Source organism: Rutidosis leptorrhynchoides, chromosome 8 (assembly GCF_046630445.1).
Source record: "Rutidosis leptorrhynchoides isolate AG116_Rl617_1_P2 chromosome 8, CSIRO_AGI_Rlap_v1, whole genome shotgun sequence".
In the NCBI taxonomy this organism is placed as follows: domain Eukaryota; kingdom Viridiplantae; phylum Streptophyta; class Magnoliopsida; order Asterales; family Asteraceae; genus Rutidosis; species Rutidosis leptorrhynchoides.
Genome location: NC_092340.1, coordinates 28,966,432 through 28,982,116, shown reverse-complemented (window position 1 = coordinate 28,982,116; position 15,685 = coordinate 28,966,432).

The window sequence follows — 15,685 nt, the reverse complement described above, 5'->3', positions numbered from 1 at the left end:
AAATTTGAATGGAAGGATGAACAAGAGAAAGTGTTTCAGTTATTGAAGAAAAAGCTAACTACGGCACCTATATTGTCATTGCCTGAAGGGAATGATGATTTTGTGATTTATTGTGACGCATCAAAGCAAGGTCTCAGTTGTGTATTAATGCAACGAACGAAGGTGATTGCTTATGCGTCTAGACAATTGAAGATTCACGAACAAAATTATACGACGCATGATTTGGAATTAGGCGCGGTTGTTTTTGCATTAAAGACTTGGAGGCACTACTTATATGGGGTCAAAAGTATTATATATACCGACCACAAAAGTCTTCAACACATATTTAATCAGAAACAACTGAATATGAGGCAGCGTAGGTGGATTGAATTGTTGAATGATTACGACTTTGAGATTCGTTACCACCCGGGGAAGGCAAATGTGGTAGCCGACGCCTTGAGCAGGAAGGACAGAGAACCCATTCGAGTAAAATCTATGAATATAATGATTCACAATAACCTTACTACTCAAATAAAGGAGGCGCAACAAGGAGTTTTAAAAGAGGGAAATTTAAAGGATGAAATACCCAAAGGATCGAAGAAGCATCTCAATATTCGGGAAGACGGAATTCGGTATAGGGCTGAAAGGATTTGGGTACCAAAATTTGGAGATATGAGAGAAATGGTACTTAGAGAAGCTCATAAAACCAGATACTCAATACATCCTGGAACGGGGAAGATGTACAAGGATCTCAAGAAACATTTTTGGTGGCCGGGTATGAAAGCCGATGTTGCTAAATACGTAGGAGAATGTTTGACGTGTTCTAAGGTCAAAGCTGAGCATCAGAAACCATCAGGTCTACTTCAATAACCCGAAATCCTGGAATGAAAATGGGAAAACATTACCATGGATTTCATCACTAAATTGCCAAGGACTGCAAGTGGTTTTGATACTATTTGAGTAATAGTTGATCGTCTCACCAAATCAGCACACTTCCTGCCAATAAGAGAAGATGACAAGATGGATAAGTTAGCACGACTGTATTTGAAGGAAGTCGTCTCCAGACATGGAATACCAATCTCTATTATCTCTGATAGGGATGGCAGATTTATTTCAAGATTCTGGCAGACATTACAGCAAGCATTAGAAACTAGTCTAGACATGAGTACTGCCTATCATCCACAAACTGATGGGCAGAGCGAAAGGACGATACAAATGCTTGAAGACATGCTACGAGCATGTGTTATTGATTTCAGAAATAGTTGGGATCGACACTGATGTTGTGTCGTGAGGGTACGAAATATACTATTATTTTTAATACAAAATACGTTACAAATTACACAAGTTATTTATTTATTTATAGAGTGGGATATACCTAAACCTTGCTACAACACTATAGGCAGTGTACCTAATCGTAGAGTAGTGTAGTTTTTAGTAAGTCCGGTTCGTTCCACAGGGAGCTGGTGATACTTACTATATTTTTAACAACTATATTTATACAAAATATATATAATTATATAAGTAGTAATATTATTATAAAAGGGGGGTTTTACCGTTTAATGACCGGTTTGTCGATTCTATATTTTAAGCGCAAAGATAAATGACGATAATTAAAGTGCGTAAAATAATGACAATAAATAAAATGACAGTAAATAAAATTGCGAGTAATAAAATGACAGTAAATAAAGATACGATGAGAAATACAATAAAAGAATTATGCTTATTTAAACTTCCGTAATCATGATGTTTGACGTGTTGATTTTAATTTATTACCATGGGTTAATTGTCCTTTGTCCTGGTTTATTTGATACGTCTATCTGGTTTTTGTCCATAATAGTCCATCGGTCATAAATATAAAGTGCGAGTATCCTCGTCAAATTACCCTTATACCCGAAGTCAAATATTTCAACTGATTAAGGATTTAAACTGTGACGCAGTTATCACTTCTGTCAACAATTACACCAGTTATCACTGTATGTAATCCACCCCTGTTTTAATTAGTTTATGAATATTAATTCATCCACTTGATCAGAATGAATAATCAATTACCCAACCCAATTTATTAATTAAATGATTATAACAGATTCCATATGAACGTCACTAAATAGGACAACCATAATCATTATTAATTATTAGGTTAATTAATTTGAAGATAGGTTCGACAGACTCCAATGAGTTGTCACTCAATTAGACAATACCCCCCATCTATTAATAGTCAATAGTTCAATTTCCACAAGTGTCGGTCTTTTGCCCAAACCTTAATTATGGTCCAAAGTTCAATAACCCCATCTTAATATTTTAGCCTAACATCACGATTACTTCGGCTCAAATAAGCATAATAATAACTTAGTTACGAGACATTAAATTAAAAAGGAAGAACATAGCTTACAGTGGTGATTAATCGCGTAGCATTGCACGGACAGAATTTCGACTTAAAACCCGTAAAACATTTCTTACAATAACCCAACTAAACCATAACTTTATTATTAAAATTAACTTATATTAAAATTATAATATAAATATATATTACATATTACAGAAGAGAGAAAGAAATATGAAGAAAGGTGTTCTTTTCATTACACCGTGAATTTCATTTTATAGACAATTGGTGATTTAAAATTTTCACTTATGATCCCTTAACTATGCTCAATTAACAACTTTTTATTATTTATTATTATTCTTATTATGAATTATTTAAATATTATATTATATTCTTGAGCATAGTTAACTTGTAATTTTAGCTCCGTTGCGTCGAGCGTTGAAAGTTGGTTCATGTCTCGGTTCCGAATTTTCGAACGTCCTTGCGTACAATTTAATATCTTGTACTTTGCGTTTTGTAACTTGTACTCTTGTCATTTTTAGACGTTTCTCATCAATAATTTGAACCACTTGGATTGTATCTTGTACATTTGAGCTTTTTGGACGTTTGCGTCTTCAAATCTTCGTTTTCGCCTTTTGTCTTCGCACTTATTTATTTAAACAATTACAATGAAAATATAATACAATTACATATGAGAACCTATTATTTAGGAGGGATATTGCTATAAAATATATGTTCCTTTTTAGCCTTATCAAATATCTCCACACTTGAGCGTTGCTTGTCCTCAAGCAATACAGAACTTGAAATAAAAACATACATGAATCACTTTTTTATTCATCACACTTTGTACATCAGTGATTTTGATATGGTGGTATAAACAATGATAGTAGCGATAGAACCATGGTTAAAGGTGGGTGTGTCATCCACAGTTGCCTCGGGTTTAGGTCAACGACACTTGCAATCAAATAGCCGATTTACTTTCGGTTTCCAAAGCAAAGTGCACATTTGAAAGGTGGTTTACAGTCCCACATGACTATGAAAATGTAGATCCTTAAGGAAATTGGATCTTTATGAAAACATTTGGTCTTTTTGAAAATTTAATCTAGCTTTTACCCTAGATAAGTTTTCCGGAATAACCCTTCACCGGTGTTTGCAAAATATTTTTGTGGGTTGTGTGGGTTTCAGATTTGAAAATTTTAGCTCAACACTTGTGGTTTTGTGTTACCCACTTGCTAACCTTGTATTGGGAAAGCAACACGTCCAGTTTACTTGTTCCGTATATTACCTTTCGGTAAACTACCGTCCGGTTGTAAAGGAAAGCGATGAACAAGAAATTGTTAAGGCAATGTCTAATGACATGCATATGATTATGGTCTTAAAACGTGTCGGATGCTAGTACTATCCTTTGTAGGAGCAATAGTAAAGATCATCCTATAATTTTTCGGTCTGGCACAAGGTCCTGTCTCCGACCATGCTATGCAACCACCGTTTCTTACGGTTGACACCCGATTTGGTTCAGGTGACCTAATGAATTCTGATGAATTCTCAAGATTTTACGTTCAATGGTAATGAACGCATTGAAAATAGGTTTTCAGAAAACAAATCGGTTTTATTTTTGATCAAAATATTTTCTCGTTTAAGCTCGAGTTTAGATATCATTGAATTCCATGAGTTTGTAATTCTCAATCTTTAAGGTCAATCTCTAGGATTGAGTAATATCAGTCTTAAAAGCTGATTTTTGATCTTTAAGGAGATTATCCTTTCTGGGGATTTGATTCATTAGTCTTATCAAGCTAATTTGCACGGTACCCCCCATTGTACGAGATAAATCCTTCTCATGATTAGGATAAATCTGACCACTTGGCGACCCTGTTTGATGCTGAGGTCCGTGGATTTCCTGCTGATTTTAGAGATGACTTTTCTAGATTTTTCGTCAACCTACAGCTGGTCTGGACGACAACTTCTTGACCTAAATCAAGAAGCGCGTGTCTTTTTCGGAAGACTTTACTTTCTTTTAATGATGGAATTGATTCATCGTGTAGATCCATCTTTCTTTAAAATATATTACAGTAAACCGGGTAAAACTGATTAGTATCGTCCAAAGCAAAAGTACCTGCAATAATTCTTATACAAAAATGTGATAGATAGTTTTTAATTGAATAACTTGGTACATTCTCCCCACACTTAGCTTTTATTTATTCTTTTCTTTGCCTTTTTATTCTCTTCTATCTCATTTTAAATGAATTCAAGCGTTTTGGGTTGTTTCTCAATTTATGTCCTCGAGGTAACAATAATTTCGGCATTAACACCTAGTTTTATCGTTCATAAATATGTATAAACATGATTTTGAATTCATTTAGTTGAAATTTTTTCAAATTTTCACAAAATTTGGCAATTAAAATAAGTGTAAACCCGAAAGAATTTATAACCCTTCCCCATACTTGAGATCTTGCAATGCCCTCATTTGCAAGAAATCAGTAAAAATTTAAATTCATGAGGGTGATTAGTGTAGAAAAATGATTAAAAATACCGAGTTTGCAAACATATTGTTGTTATTTCACATTTGATATTTTGCTTCTTGTCGTCAAAATTAGTACCTTTTTCTGAACTTAATGACAGTCTTTGAAAGTGCGTTGTTTTACCCTGTTTTGTATATAACATAAAATACAAACATACATAATTTTGAAGTTGGGTATATTACCCCACGTTCAAAAATTTATAAAATCTAATATTTTTTTTTGGCATACTTTAAATCAATTAAATTAAAAATAATGATAACAAAATTTCTCGTCCCGCCCTCGGTTAAAGTAATTTCGGTTCAACTACCTAATCTTCAACTCACGACGAATTTTAGAAATCATTTTTTTTACTTAATGAAATAAAGTAAATTTTGTTTTTAAATTCACACAAAACTTAAATTTAAAAAGCATATTAATTTCATATAAAACCTACAAAATAAAAAAAAATCAGAATGGGGGGAGAAAACTAGTTCTTTAGTGTCTGCTAGCGGAAAAGACCAATCGGATTCCATTCTCGGAACTACACGAGAACAGAACAACTAACTCTAGAGAGCATTTTCTTTTTAGAACACTTGAATCTCCCGGCACTTAGGTAGCTGTGGTGTCAAAATTGTGAATAACTTCATCGTCAATTTCTCTTGGACCATAATCAACTTGCATATCTATGACTTTTTTTTAAGCCATTGGTCAGATTCCTGTGTAATATCCACAATTTCAACTAGTTTCGCCTTTTCTTTAGGCGATAGATCGGATACTAACCGGTTACATAACTTAGAGTTCCCCTTGGTTCTAGCATCGTGAATCCGTTTAATAAGTTTCTTCATTGAACTATTAATAACAGGATCATTTAATTTCGTATCAACAACGGGGTTCTTTGTTATCAGGTCATCATTAGGTGTTACTTCATTTTCCCCACACTTAGGCGTTTTATTATTGTTAAGCACTACCGTTGAAGTTGGTAAAACAACAAGGTTCTTACCAATCGTTTCCGCTGGTTCAACGGTTTTGGTTGGTGGAGATTTAGACTTTCGAATCATAAAGGTGATCGATTTCTCATCATTACTAAGTGTCATTCTACCCTTTCTTACACCAAATAACGCCCCGGTGGACGCTAAGAATGGTCGACCTAAAATTAGAGGAACGTTTGAGTCCTCTTCTATGTCAATGACAATGAATTCGACTAGAAAGGTTAAATTACCTACTTGAACGGGTAGGTTGTCAGCAATTCCAACTGGGTGCTTAATGGTTTGATCAAGGAGTCGAACACTCATATCCGTTGGAGTTAACTCACCTAAACCTAATCTCTTATATAATGAAAGAGGCATAACACTCACACTTGAACCTAAATCTGCTAGTGCATCATACATGACACAGTCACTAAGTAGACAAGGAACAATAAATTCACCCGGATCACCTACCCTAGGTGGAGGATTGGGTGGAACTGTCTTCACCGGGTTTACTTCTACTGTTTTTGTTTCTTGCACTTTTTTATTCTTCTTCTTCTTCTTTCCAGAGGTATCACAAACTTTATTACCTATTACTTGCTCATACTCAACTCCTTTTCTTGGAAACGGGATGGGTGGTCTGTATGGTGCCACCACTGGCTTTACATACTCGGGTGGTGGTGGTGGTGTAACTTCTTCATTGTTACTTACATCTAAAACCTCCCCATCTTCTGATGCTGGTTTTTCAGAATTTGTTGAAACCATATTAACATTTTCATTCCGAGGATTTACTTCAGTATTACTCGGTAGCTTTCCTTGTTTCCTTTCACTCATCAATCTAACAAGAGTACCTACTTGTTTTTCTAGATTCAAAATAGAAGCTTGTTGAGTTCTAAATGACTGATCAAACCTCTCATTCGTTTGGGTTTGAGTTTCAATAAATTGTGTTTGAGATTCAACTAGCTTAAATACCACTTCTTCCAGATTTGACTTCTTCTCGTCGGTTTGTTGGGGTGGTTTATATAAGCCAGGTCTTTGTTGATTGAAAGTGTTGTGTTGAGTTGGTTGGTTATTCGTACCTTGTTGGTTATACGAGTTATTGTCGGGTCCTTTTGGATTGTAAAGAATGTTTTGATTTCGATTGAAGTTTGGCCTTGGCGGTTGATAATTATTCTGATAACTATTTTTCAGCCTTTGGTTCATGTAGACAACATTCTCACGTTGTTCCATCGTTTGTTCAATGTGACAGTCTTTCATTAAGTGTGGTCCACCGCATTGCTCACAACTGATTCGTATTGCGTGAATATCTTTATTCATCTTTTCCATTCGTCTCTCGAAAGCATCTATTTTTGCGGAAACGGAATCAAAGTTATGGCTAGAATCGGCTCTAGCCGCTTTAGATGAACGATATATATCTTTCTCTTGGTGCCACTCATGAGAGTGGGAGGCTGTGTTATCAATAATTTTGTAAGCTTCAGTTGCAGTTTTCTTCATAATGGAACCACCAGCTGTTATGTCGATGTCTTTTCGTGTAGCAATGTTGACACCTTGGTAGAATATTTGTACTATTTGATAAGTGTCTAAACCGTGTTGAGGACATCCTCTCAACAACTTTCCAAATCTTGTTCACGCCTCATATAGAGTTTCATTTGACTTTTGTGTGAACGTAACAATTTCTCCTTGAAGTCTCACGGCTTTAGATGCCGGAAAGAATCTTTTAAGAAATTTCTCAACTAAAACATCCCATGTGTCAATCGCCCCTTCAGGTAATGATTCTAACCAATCTTTGGCTTCTCCCTTTAAAGTCCAGGGAAACAACATGAGATAGATCTGTTCATCCTCAACTTCTCGGATTTTAAATAGTGTACAGATCCTATTAAATGTACGAAGATGTTCGTTTGGATCTTCCTTCGGCGCACCACTATGTTGGCACTGATTAGTTACCATGTGTAGGATTTGTCCTTTGATTTCATAATCTGGCGCATTAATGTCTGGCTTAATAATGGCGTGACCTTGGCCCGTGCGTGTGGCTCTCATTCGGTCTTCCATACTTAGAGGTTCCAGATTTTCCATAATTGAATTTGTTGAATACGAATCACTAGAAGATTCTGATTTAATGGTTTGTGGTTCAAGAGGAATGATTAGTGGTTCTGGATCTTGGAATTGTCCCTGAATATTTTCCGGATTCTCAATTGTGAGGTCGGGTTCAAAAGATGGATTATCGGAAATTTGAGTTGGAGTTCTTGGTCGACTAGATGATGATTCTAAAGAAAAATCAACGGCGACAATATTGGCTAGATGTCTTGATCGAGTTATAGGTGGTGAACGTATGAAAGGTGGTGAACGTTTTACTCGGTGCATTCACTGAATATCCTATTAGTTTTTAAAAGGAAAGAAAAATTATACAAGTTATCCAATTAATAGACTTTTCTGATTTTGCCCACGTTTCGAATAGCCAAAAGATGCAGCAGAGGGGCAGGATTCGTTTGGTCTCAATATAATTGAGTACTGTTTGGCTCCAATAACCCGGTCCACGTACAAATCCAACTATTACTACGAACCAGAAAATTTCGATGTCTATCAATTTAACCACTTAAAATAAATTTTCGTAATTTTAAGAAATTTAGATAAGAAGTAGAATAAAAATCTTATCCTAAAACTAGAATAGCGAGAAATAAGAAAGAAAAAAATGCGTCGAAAAAGGTCGAAAAATAAAAGGTCAAAAAATAGCGTCGAAAAATAAAAATAAGAAAGTAGCGCGAAAAATGGCGTCGAAAATTCTAAAGCACATAAATCTTTGTCTAAGGAATAAGCACTTAAGAGATTTTATGGCAAACCTAAAAATTCTAGAAATAAAAATAACTATGGTAAAACTAAACTTAATACTAAAAATTGTAACTAGAGTCTAAAAATCTAAAGGTAATAAAAAAAAAAATTTTTTTTTAATTTTTTTTTAATTTTCGTTTTTTAAGGATTTTAAAAATTTTTTTTTAAAATTTTTTTTTTATATATTTTTTTTTAAAACATTTTTTTTAAATTTTTTTCTTTAAAAAAAATGATTTTTTTTACAATTTTTTTATAAAACGAATTTTTTTTTCTTTAAAAAAACGATTTTTTTTACACAATTTTTTTTTTAAAGGAATTAATAATTTTTTTATTATTATTATTTTTTTTCAAAACTTTTTTTTAACTCATTTACTATTCATGAATAGTAAATGAAAAGAAATTAATTAATTTACTATTCACATGAAAGCGACATTATAGAAATTATTAATTGCAAGTTACATAATATACCCCTGAAATATTTAATAAATACGACTTTTTAAAACTTTTACGATTCAAAATAGTAAAGGAAAGAAATTAATTAATTTACTATTCACATGAAAGCGACATTGTAGAAATTATTAATTATAAGTTACATAATATACCCCTGAAGTATTTAATAAATACAACTTTTTAAAACTTTTAAAACTTTTACGTATCAAATTTGATTCTAAAATATTATTATATTATTATATTTTATTTCAATATTATTATATTATTATATTTATTAAATTATTATATTTAAATTAATATATCTTTAATCAATCAAAAACTAAAAAAAAAAAACTTAAATACCCCGTGAAAACACAAAAAGTGTCCCCGAAATTACTTTTTTTTATAACTATATTTTTACAGATATAAATTAAAAATATAGCGTTTTAGCGCTCCCCGGCAGCGGCGCCAAAAACTTGATGTTGTGTCGTGAGGGTACGAAATATACTATTATTTTTAATACAAAATACGTTACAAATTACACAAGTTATTTATTTATTTATAGAGTGGGATATACCTAAACCTTGCTACAACACTATAGGCAGTGTACCTAATCGTAGAGTAGTGTAGTTTTTAGTAAGTCCGGTTCGTTCCACAGGGAGCTGGTGATACTTACTATATTTTTAACAACTATATTTATACAAAATATATATAATTATATAAGTAGTAATATTATTATAAAAGGGGGGTTTTACTGTTTAATGACCGGTTTGTCGATTCTATATTTTAAGCGCAAAGATAAATGACGATAATTAAAGTGCGTAAAATAATGACAACAAATAAAATGACAGTAAATAAAATTGCGAGTAATAAAATGATAGTAAATAAAGATACGATTAGAAATACAATAAAAGAATTATGCTTATTTAAACTTCCGTAATCATGATGTTTGACGTGTTGATTTTAATTTATTACCATGGGTTAATTGTCCTTTGTCCTGGTTTATTTGATACGTCTATCTGGTTTTTGTCCATAATAGTCCATCGGTCATAAATATAAAGTGCGAGTATCCTCGTCAAATTACCCTTATACCCGAAGTCAAATATTCCAACTGATTAAGGATTTAAACTGTGACGCAGTTATCACTTCTGTCAACAATTACACCAGTTATCACTGTATGTAATCCACCCCTGTTTTAATTAGTTTATGAATATTAATTCATCCAATTGATCAGAATGAATAATCAATTACCCAACCCAATTGATTAATTAAATGATTATAACAGATTCCATATGAACGTCACTAAATAGGACAACCATAATCATTATTAATTATTAGGTTAATTAATTTGAAGATAGGTTCGACAGACTCCAATGAGTTGTCACTCAATTAGACAATACCCCCCATCTATTAATAGTCAATAGTCCAATTTCCACAAGTGTCGGTCTTTTGCCCAAACCTTAATTATGGTCCAAAGTTCAATAACCCCATCTTAATATTTTAGCCTAACATCACGATTACTTCGGCTCAAATAAGCATAATAATAACTTAGTTACGAGACATTAAATTAAAAAGGAAGAACATAGCTTACAGTGGTGATTAATCGCGTAGCGTTGCACGGACAGAATTTCGACTTAAAACCCGTAAAACATTTCTTACAATAACCCAACTAAACCATAACTTTATTATTAAAATTAACTTATATTAAAATTATAATATAAATATATATTACATATTACAGAAGAGAGAAAGAAATATGAAGAAAGGTGTTCTTTTCATTACACCGTGAATTTCATTTTATAGACAATTGGTGATTTGAAATTTTCACTTATGACCCCTTAACTATGCTCAATTAACAACTTTTTATTATTTATTATTATTCTTATTATGAATTATTTAAATATTATATTATATTCTTGAGCATAGTTAACTTGTAATTTTAGCTCCGTTGCGTCGAGCGTTGAAAGTTGGTTCATGTCTCGGTTCCGAATTTTCGAACGTCCTTGCGTACAATTTAATATCTTGTACTTTGCGTTTTGTAACTTGTACTCTTGTTATTTTTAGACGTTTCTCATCAATAATTTGAACCACTTGGATTGTATCTTGTACATTTGAGCTTTTTGGACGTTTGCGTCTTCAAATCTTCGTTTTCGCCTTTTGTCTTCGCACTTATTTATTTAAACAATTACAATGAAAATATAATACAATTACATATGAGAACCTATTATTTAGGAGGGATATTGCTATGAAATATATGTTCCTTTTTAGCCTTATCAGACACCTACCGTTAGCAGAATTTTCCTACAACAACAGTTATCATTCTAGTATTGAGATGGCGCCATTTGAGGCACTTTATGGTAGAAAGTGCAGGTCTCCGATTTGTTGGAATGAAGTGGGGGATAGACAGATTACGGGTCCGGAGATAATATAAGAAACTGCCGAGAAAATCATCCAAATTCAACAAAGATTGAAAACCGCCCAGAGTCGACAAAAGAGCTACGCGGACAGTAAAAGAAAAGATATAGAGTTTGAAATTGGAGAAATGGTCATGCTTAAGGTTTCACCTTGGAAAGGCGTTTTTCGATTTGGTAAACGGGGGAAACTAAATCCAAGGTACATTGGACCATTCAAGATTATAGATCGTGTCGGACCAGTAGCTTACCAACTGGAGCTACCACAATAACTCGCGGCTGTACATAACACTTTCAACGTCTCAAATTTGAAGAAATATTTTGCTAAAGAAGATCTCACTATTCCATTGGATGAAATCCAAATCAATGAAAAACTTCAATTCATTGAAGAACCTGTCGAAATAATGGATCGTGAGGTTAAGAGACTTAAACAAAACAAGATACCGATTGTTAAGGTTCGATGGAATGCTCGTAGAGGACCCGAGTTCACCTGGGAGCGTGAAGATCAGATGAAGAAGAAATACCCGCATCTATTTCTAGAAGATTCGTCAACACTTTCAACAGCTTAAAATTTCGGGACGAAATTTATTTAACGGGTAGGTACTGTAGTGACCCAAACTTTTCCATGTTTATATTTATTAAATGAAATTGATATTTACATGATTAAGTGTTTCCAACATGTTAAGCAATCAAACTTATTAAGACCTGATTAATGGAATAGGTTTCATATAGACAAATGACCACCCAAGTTGACCGGTGATTCACGAACGTTAAAACTTGTAAAAACTATACGATGACATATATATGGTTATATATATAGTTAACATGATTTTATTATAAGTATGTATCTCATTAGGTATTTTAACAATGAGTTATATACATAAAAATGAGACTATTAAATTAAGAAACTCGAAAACGATATATATAACGATTATCGTTATAACGTCTTACTAGGTACATATGAATCATATTAAGATATTGATACACTTGGTTAATTATGTTAAATGATAAGTAAATATATCATTAAGTGTATTAACAATGAACTACATATGTAAAAATAAGACTACTAACTTAATGATTTTGAAACGAGACATATATGTAACGATTATCGTTGTAACGACATTTAATGTATATAGATCATATTAAGAGATATTCGTACATCATAATATCATGATAATATAATAATTTAAAATATCATTTGATATTATAAACATTGGGTTAACAACATTTAACAAGATCGTTAACCTAAAGGTTTCAAAACAACATTTACATGTAACGACTAACGATGACTTAACGACTCAGTTAAAATGTATATACATGTAGTGTTTTAATATGTATTTATACACTTTTGAAATACTTCAAGACACTTATCAAAATACTTCTACTTAACAAAAATGCTTACAATTACATCCTCGTTCAGTTTCATCAACAAATCTACTCGTATGCACCCGTATTCGTACTCGTACAATACACAGCTTTTAGATGTATGTACTATTGGTATATACACTCCAATGATCAGCTCTTAGCATCCCATGTGAGTCACCTAACACATGTGGGAACCATCATTTGGCAACTAGCATGAAATATCTCATAAAATTACAAAAATATGAGTAATCATTCATGACTTATTTACATGAAAACAAAATTACATATCCTTTATATCTAATCCACACACCAACGACCAAAAACACCTACAAACACTTTCATTCTTCAATTTTTTTCATCTAATTTATCTCTCTCAAGTTCTATCTTCAAGTTCTAAGTGTTCTTCATAAATTCCAAAAGTTCTAGTTTCATAAAATCAAGAATACTTCCAAGATTGTAAGTTTACTTCCAAGTTTTCTAAATCCATTCCAAGTGATCATCCAAGATCAAGAAACCTTTTTTACTTACAGTAGGCTATCTTTCTAATACAAGGTAATAATCATATTCAAACTTTAATTCAATTTCTATAACTATAACAATCTTATTTCGAGTGGAAATCTTACTTGAAATTGTTTTCGTGTCATGATTCTGCTTCAAGAACTTTCAAGCCATCCAAGGATCCTTTGAAGCTAGATCCATTTTTCTAATTTCCAGTAGGTTTATCCAAGGAACTTGAGGTAGTAATGATGTTCATAACATCATTCGATTCATACATAAAAAGCTGTCTTATTCAACGTTATAAACTTGTAATCACTAGAACATAGTTTAGTTAATTATAAACTTGTTCGCAAATAAAGTTAATCCTTCTAACTAGACTTTTAAAATCAACTAAACACATGTTCTATATCTATATGATATGCTAACTTAATGATTTAAAACCCGGAAACACGATAAACACCATAAAACTGGATATACGCCGTTGTAGTAAAACCGGGGGCTGTTTTGGTTGGGATAATTAAAAGCTAAGAAGAACTTTGATTTAAAATCTATACTTTTGGAAAAGTGATTTTTCTTATGAACATGAAACTGTATCCAAAAATCATGGTTAAACTCAAAGTGAAAGTATGTTTTTCAAAATGGTCATCAAGATGTCGTTTTTTCGACGGAAATGACTACCGCTTTCAAAAATGACTTGTAACTTGTATTTCCGACTATAAACTTATAATTTTTCTATTTAGATTCATAAATTTAAGTTCAATATGAAATCGTGGCCACTGGAATCACTCAAAACGGATTAGAAACGAAGAAATGGCGAGTAAAACAAGATTGATAAAACTACTCATTTTACCTACGTGAAAGTTAGTAATAAATCTATTCCAACCATAATCTAATCAACTTATATTGTATATTATGTAATCTTGAGATACCATAGACACGTATGCAATGTTTCGACCTATCATGTCTACCCATCTATATATATATTGCGGAACAACCATAGACACTCTATATGTGAATGTTGGAGTTAGCTATACAGGGTTGAGGTTGATTCCAAAATATATATATAGTTTGAGTTGTGATCAATACTGAGATACGTATACACTGGGTCATGGATTGATTCAAGATAATATTTATCGATTTATTTCTGTACATCTAACTGTGGACAACTAGTTGTAGGTTACTAACGAGGACAGCTGACTTAATAAACTTAAAACATCAAAATATATTAAAAGTATTGTAAATATATTTTGAACATACTTTGATATATATGTATATATTGTTATAGGTTCGTGAATCAACCAATGGCCAAGTCTTACTTCCCGACGAAGTAAAAATCTGTGAAAGTGAGTTATAGTCCCACTTTTAAAATCTAATATTTTTGGGATGAGAATACATGCAGGTTTTATAAATGATTTACAAAATAGACACAAGTACGTGAAACTACATTCTATGGTTGAATTATCGAAATCAAATATGCCCCTTTTTATTAAGTCTGGTAATCTAAGAATTAGGGAACAGACACCCTAATTTGTAGTGACCCAAACTTTTCCATGTTTATATATATTAATTGAGATTGATATTTACATGATTAAATGTTTCCAACATGTTAAGCAATCAAACTTGTTAAGACTTGATTAATTGAAATATGTTTCATATAAACAATTGACCACCCAAGTTGACCGGCGATTCACGAACGTTAAAACTTGTAAAAACAACATGACGATATATATATGGATATACATATGGTTAACATGAGATTATGATAAGTAAGTATCTCCATAAGTATATTAACATTGAGTTATATACATATAAACAAGACTACTAACTTAAGGATTTCGAAACGAGACATATATGTAACGATTATCGTTGTAACGACATTTAAATGTATATATATCATATTAAGATATATTAATATATCATAATATCATGATAATATAATAATTTAACATCTCATTAGATATAATAAACAATGGGTTAACAACATTAATTGAGATCGTTAACTTAAAGGTTTCAAAACAACACTTACTTGTAACGACTAACGATGACTTAACGACTCAGTTAAAATGTATATACATGTAGTGTATTTAGATGTATTAAAATACTTTTGGAAGACTTCAAGACATATATCAAAACACTCATACTTAACGAAAATGGTTACAGTTACTTTTCCATTCTTTTCTTTCATCAAGAATTCTAGTCGTATTCTTACCCGTATTATACACAGCTTCAAAACGTACTTACTATGAGTATATACCAATAGGAACTAGCATGGGATTCCACTCTTGATTATGTCATGTATGACTAATCAATTTTAACTTCTACCATGAGCTAGTCAACTAACTAGAACTCCTTTTAACCCCACTCACCACTCACCAATTACCACTCATCATTCAC